Below are 6446 nucleotides of genomic sequence, written 5' to 3'. Positions count from 1 at the left end.
CTTGAGATGAACCATCTCGCTTTCAAGGGGGTCCTTATAGAGCTCACTGTAGGAGTGAAATTGCATTAGTTTATCTAAATCTCAGTCAGAATAACTGAGTGTAACAAAAACCAACGTACACCCTGGCCTGGAGTTTCCTGACGTACCTGTTGTACTGGGTTATAGCAAATGAGTCAGCGATTCCACATTACAGAAAAACTGTATTTAATGAGTGATGAGCAAGCCATTTGAACTCCAGTCTACTTTCTTGCTTTGATTCTCCACACAGCTGTTATTTTGGCAGTCTCCTATATTTCCCAGAGTGCACTTCACTCAGTTGAGTGCAGTGTATTGAACCAGGCACTCGCAGTTGTAGTGCTGAACTACAAATGGCACAGCCATAGCAAGAGCATCGCAGCCTGAAGAGGAAGAAGGTGCCTTTGCTCAGCAGAAAGAGACCTAGGCTGCAGTCCTCTGTGCATCCCAGCCCCCTCACCCTCTCCTCGTTTACAGGAATAATGGGGGTCGAATGGCCGCAGTTCCAGGAACACGTTGATTTGGAAGGTGCATCACGGAGCCACACTCCACTTAGAAAAGGGAGATATCCCAAGATGCTCTGGAGTATTTATTGTGCTGAGAACTGTCTCAGGTCTCTCTTCACTGGTAATTCATGTCATTTATTTCAGTTGAAAAATCTTTAGAAGTTGTCTGGTGTTTGTAGATACCGCTGACTGCATATCACATGCCGGTCACTCTTAGATATACTTTTGCACTATTTTGCATTAGTGTTTAACTTATGTTAATGTTCTTGAAGTCAATGAATTTGTTTAAATCAGTTGCCTGTAATCCTGGTCTATGAGAGCCACAACAAGTTTTGTTTTTTGTCTTGGAGACCACAGGGATTTTTGTTTTTCATCTTGGGCAGCCACAGGGATTTTTGTTTTTCTCCTTAAAATCAGCAACCAGTTCAGACCCAAGGAACAAGGTGAGTTAACTGTGTAATCGATTACTTTAATGAATTAATTTAATACTAAAGTAACAACAAAAACAAGCAGACAATGTGGCTGTCCAGAACGAGGGTTTACTACTGCTATCATCATGTGTGTTATTTACCCTGATGGTAAATACCTAACTGCCATTTAACTATTGACAGTAACCATTTCATTGAACAATTGCCAGCAACAGCCTATAATTCCTGTACCCAAAGATCTTCTTTACCCAACAGGAAAAACTTATTTCTGAAAATAAATGACAATGTGACTCCTTCAGTGGGCCCCTATTTGACAAACACTCATCCCACTCCAGGTGCTCTTTGACCTTTCCTTGACACCAGGCTTGGACCAACACTCTGGTACAGTTACCCCGCCCTCCACACCTCTGGCCTGCTTCTCAAGCGACTCCAGAGCCAAGATGTCTGCGCACTAGCAGAAAGCAGAGACACGAAGATTCCAAATGCACCGCAGGCCAAATATCTCACAGCTTGCAGTTGTATTTGGAATGGCACTTATTGGTGTTATTTATCAGCATTGCCAACAGGTCTGTGCTGAATTCTCACATTTACGCTACACAGCAAGGAGCTCCATCTTTTCTACAGGCTCAGCCCTAGTGACAAAATTACTGACACAGAGTCAGTCACCCCCCCCCACAAACCAATATTGATATCAAAGAATACAATGATAGTATAGAGGTACAAAGATATCAGACAGTGCTAGTATCATATCTAGCTTCTCTCAACATAAAGTTACCAAAGCGTTGATATCAGGATTAATAGTTGATACATATCTTGACATCAACGAAGCAGCAGTGAACTTCTTATCCACCATAAATACCATAAATGATGGCAATCACTCACATAAGGCTTTGTAATCAGAGTATGAAACTATGATCAAATTCGAATTTGATGACAACAAATGGCATTGTATTTTTGATATCAGGCCAAGTTATGTGCATTCAGTATCAAGATGCTGAATGCACTTGTTCTTGTTCAGGTCTTGATATTACAGTGTGTTGATGTTTCGACACCAAAAGCAAATGTATCACAACTTTCCAACGTTGAGATGAAAGGAGCAATGCTAGTTTTGAAGATAAACATACAAAGGAGTGCTGTTATACATTTTAAAGGTCTAGAATAAAGTCTTATGGCTGAACCTATTTAAGGTCTACAACAATAACATCACTGTAGGTTGCCAGTACCATTACCATCAGGCTAGCACTTGCTTGAACCCTGGCCTTTAGTTTGTGTCTCTGCCAGCAGGCTCATGAACAAAGTGACCAATGCGGTAGAAAACAGAGGAAGTGAATAATAAAATACGACTAATTTCTTATTGCTCACAACCTTGGGGTCACTCTGAAACAAAACATATGCTGATATGCTCATGTAGCAATGTTGCCATGCCAAGTGTTTTGTTTTTATTTCTCATCATTACATTACATTACATTACAGGCATTTAGCAGACGCTCTTATCCAGAGCGACTTACACAACTTTTACTTAGCACTTTACATTGTATCCATTTATACAGCTGGATATATACTGAAGCAATGCAGGTTAAGTACCTTGCTCAAGGGTACAACGGCAGTGTCCTTACCCGGGATTCGAACCTGCGACCTTTCGGTTACAAGCGCAGTTCCTTACCCACTGCGCCACACTCCGTCCGTCAGATATGCTTCCAGACCATTAGGTGGCTATGAATAGGAAAACACATTTCCAGCTGTGTGAATTCAGAACAATGACTTCATGGAACACATTTCTTAGAGTAAACCTGAGATGTTTCTTTTTTAGAGATAAAAGAGGTGTTAAACTTGTCAGAGTGGGACTTCACTATTATATTCTGACTGAAAATGGAAATGTGAAGAAATTCCTGAGCCATTCATTGCAAGATGCAATGGCATCTAAGCAGCATTATTGCAGTCAGTCTGCTACTGGCCCAAGCGAATCTGGCTGGACTTTGCATGCAAAGAAGAGAGTTTGGCATTGCACATTGTGCGTTATTATTTAATGTGCGCACAGCAAGATTATTATACAATTATGAATTAAACCAGTACTATTATTCCATACTAATAGCTTGTTTGTGTATTTCTCATGTATGGCAAATTTGCCACATCTCCAAGATGTGCATGTGATAGGTGCATTTTTCCTGTTTTGCCGTGCTGAATTTAAACTGAATATTTATTATAAAAAGTTACGAAATTTGTATTCAGGTACTATATCTGATAATTTTGTCTGCACCACTGGCTATGGATTTAATGATACTTTGTCTCACAAGGCACACATGTTTACACAAATAAAAAAGTTCTTTAAATTGATACATATCTTGACATCAACGAAGCAGCAGTGAACTTCTTATCCACCATAAATACCATAAATGATGGCAATCACTCACATAAGGCTTTGTAATCAGAGTATGAAACTATGATCAAATTCGAATTTGATGACAACAAATGGCATTGTATTTTTGATCTCAGGCCAAGTTATGTGCATTCAGTATCAAGATGCTGAATGCACTTGTTCTTGTTCAGGTCTTGATATTACAGTGTGTTGATGTTTCGACACCAAAAGCAAATGTATCACAACTTTCCAACGTTGAGATGAAAGGAGCAATGCTAGTTTTGAAGATAAACATACAAAGGAGTGCTGTTATACATTTTAAAGGTCTAGAATAAAGTCTTATGGCTAAACCTATTTAAGGTCTACAACAATAACATCACTGTAGGTTGCCAGTACCATTACCATCAGGCTAGCACTTGCTTGAATTTACACAAATAAAAAAGTTATTTAAATTGATTCGGTTTATTTTTAAACGGACACATACCATGTCAGCTGTCCAGGGGCCGTGGCACATGCACAGCTACGTGTACACCGGTCTGAAAAACAACATAAATCCTTTTCAGGGCCCTCAAATTGGGGCTGAATTATCGCAGAACTCAATCCAATTTTGTTCAGAGAACAGGTTGTTCACTGGATAATCAATAAGCACAAGTGACCAATGAGCTGCCATAGAGCCGGGCTTCTCCCACCCCGCGCGGATAGAATTATCGTTCAGACGTGGTGCTAATCAATTTGAGGAGGCATAAGGTGCTACACACCCCTTTAAATCTCAGCCGAAATTATCTCAGGGACACAAGCTTCTTGCTGTTTGCTAAAAAAGGTATCTAGAAGAAAAGAGTTGTAAGCATGATCTGGTTTATTAAGGTAACCATACAAGGGTGTTCGCCAGACTGCCGAATGACAGGTTTCCTGGCATAATTAAGCTAAATTAGATCAGGGATTTATGTTTTCCATTTGAACTTTCCTACTTTGGATAGCAGACCAATGAGAAGTCCTCAAATAATAGTAATTGATTTAATTTGTCTTTTAAAACTACATATACAAGTATGTTCCCATTTATAAATGTGCTAATTTTTATTTGGCCTGAATTCTGTTCCACAAAGTATTTCTGTCCCTGTTATTTTATTGCAAAGCCTGGTTCTCGAGAGCCCCTGGGTCAGAAAGTTCATTGTTACTAAGCACTTAATTCATCAATTAAAGCAGTTGATTACATAATTAACTGACTTTGCCTGGTTTCTTGGGTCTGAATTGATTGCAGATTTTAAGGTGAAAATATAAACCAGCAGACCCTGTGGCTCTCCTGGACCAAGGCTGTAGACCCCTGATGCTGGCTTGAATGAAAGCTATTGTTCTCGAAAGGAAGCTATTGCTATATCTCTTGCTGCTGCACCTCTGATCTCCCGAAAGGTGGGGCTAGTTGTGCTCCTCTGGGGCCCCCTGGCTCCATCGCCGAGACTCTGCCGGCTTGGATGAAGGTACTGCCTGCCTGGCACTGGTCCCCTGTGGGACCACTGGATGCTCGCCTGGCAGTCTCTGCCCAGATAACGCCCACCTCTCACTCTCAGCATTTGTGCCAGGACCAGGCTTGGACTGTGGGATGAGCTGAAGCTGCCAGATCATTCACAGATGAAGAAAGTCTGCAAGTCTGCGCTTTTTAACCTCTCACCTGCCACTCAAGCACGGCCTGTTGATTTAATGACCTCTTAATCCACCTCTTTTTTTCTCTCATGATGAACAGTAACAAGCAAGGCAGCATTGCCTCACTATTAGGGTGGCCAATATTCTCTAGGTCAAATACGGGACAGCATGCATTAGTGAAGGTGTTAGGGTGTGGTTATTTATCAACTCGATTACATTTGCACCACTTGGAACCTGTATAGCAACTGAAATATGGTAGGTTATTCACATTAGCGTAACCTAGCATTTTTCAGCCATCTGGTTTGTTTTTCATTGTACTTCATGGTAATCCATCAATGGCAAACAAAATTCACAGAATATAGAGAAATATGGGGCAAAGGGCATCCTGTATGCAACAAACAATTTTTGGCTGAAAGACAGGATATCTAGCTAATATGTGACTGCTGGCAACCCCACTAACTACACGAGTCCTACATCCTAATCCTGCCTCGTCACTCACTGTGGACTATAATTATGGTTGGGACTGGGAGTTTATTACGTAAGTCACAGAACTCTTCACACTTTTATTCAAAGCTAAGATGCTGAATAGCAGTGGTTTGCTAATCAAAAAGATGAAACTCGTGATGTTTACATGGGTTGCATGATTCAAGTGAGAAAATTGAAACTTCCTGTAAATAATTTGCATTGACATTCATTAGATTCAACACAGCACCTGTTGAAAGAACTGCACTAATTGTACGTGACGTTGTTTAACATCTGTAAAAAATCTGTTCAGTACATATTTAAACAGGCTACATTTGAAGAAGTAGTGAGTCACAGAAACAGTATTAACTCATTAGGTTTCTCATGGGCTCTAAGAGTTTGTAAATGGCCTCCCAATGACAAATATCGATAAATTACGATCAGAATGGTGGAGGCATAGATTGCTTTGCATGTGGCACAGAGGAATTTACCATGCAAAATGAGGAGAGAAACCTGTATTACATATGAAATAAATGAAATGAAAATTAAATTTTAAATATGTATGTACTGTATTTTGAGGTACAGCTAGCCAGTACCATTCCTGACACCGTTCTCCGTATTCAGAAGGCTGTACCTCCTTCCCTCTCTTTCATTCTAAGCTGATCGTGTGTGTGTGTGTGGGGGGGGGGGGGGTTGTCGGGGGTCAGGGCAATAAACACAGACAGACATGAATCCAGAATGATAGAAGTAAACTTTTTCAATGTTTTTTTCAACAGCATTTTTTATATCCTGTGAAAACACGGAATATCAAGGCCGTGTCCTGCCTGTTTTCATTGAATTCGACCCCACCCCCAATCCAAACTCCAACCTTCTGTATGAGCCTGATGTTAAACAAGATAGCACCCAGCATGCAGGCCATCAGACTGTACATCATTACACTCATAATCACCCTTTTCCCAGCCAAAACAGGCCATGTGGCCCAGATGGCAAGGCTTTATCTGTATTTGAGTGGGATCTCCTCCAGCAGGCCTGGCCTCTGAC

General features: G+C 40.8%; 1 long non-coding RNA gene across 1 annotated transcript; it reads left to right on the top strand.

The window, feature by feature from the left end:
* Nucleotides 1–369: 369 nt before the first annotated feature.
* LOC135262405 (uncharacterized) lies at nt 370–2395 on the top strand. Its single transcript, XR_010332216.1, has 3 exons — nt 370–642; nt 872–964; nt 1285–2395. It is a non-coding gene; the product is annotated as an uncharacterized LOC135262405 (long non-coding RNA).
* Nucleotides 2396–6446: the final 4051 nt, after the last annotated feature.

This window comes from Anguilla rostrata, chromosome 9, assembly GCF_018555375.3.
Source record: "Anguilla rostrata isolate EN2019 chromosome 9, ASM1855537v3, whole genome shotgun sequence".
In the NCBI taxonomy this organism is placed as follows: domain Eukaryota; kingdom Metazoa; phylum Chordata; class Actinopteri; order Anguilliformes; family Anguillidae; genus Anguilla; species Anguilla rostrata.
This window is presented reverse-complemented; position numbering and strand designations above follow the sequence as displayed.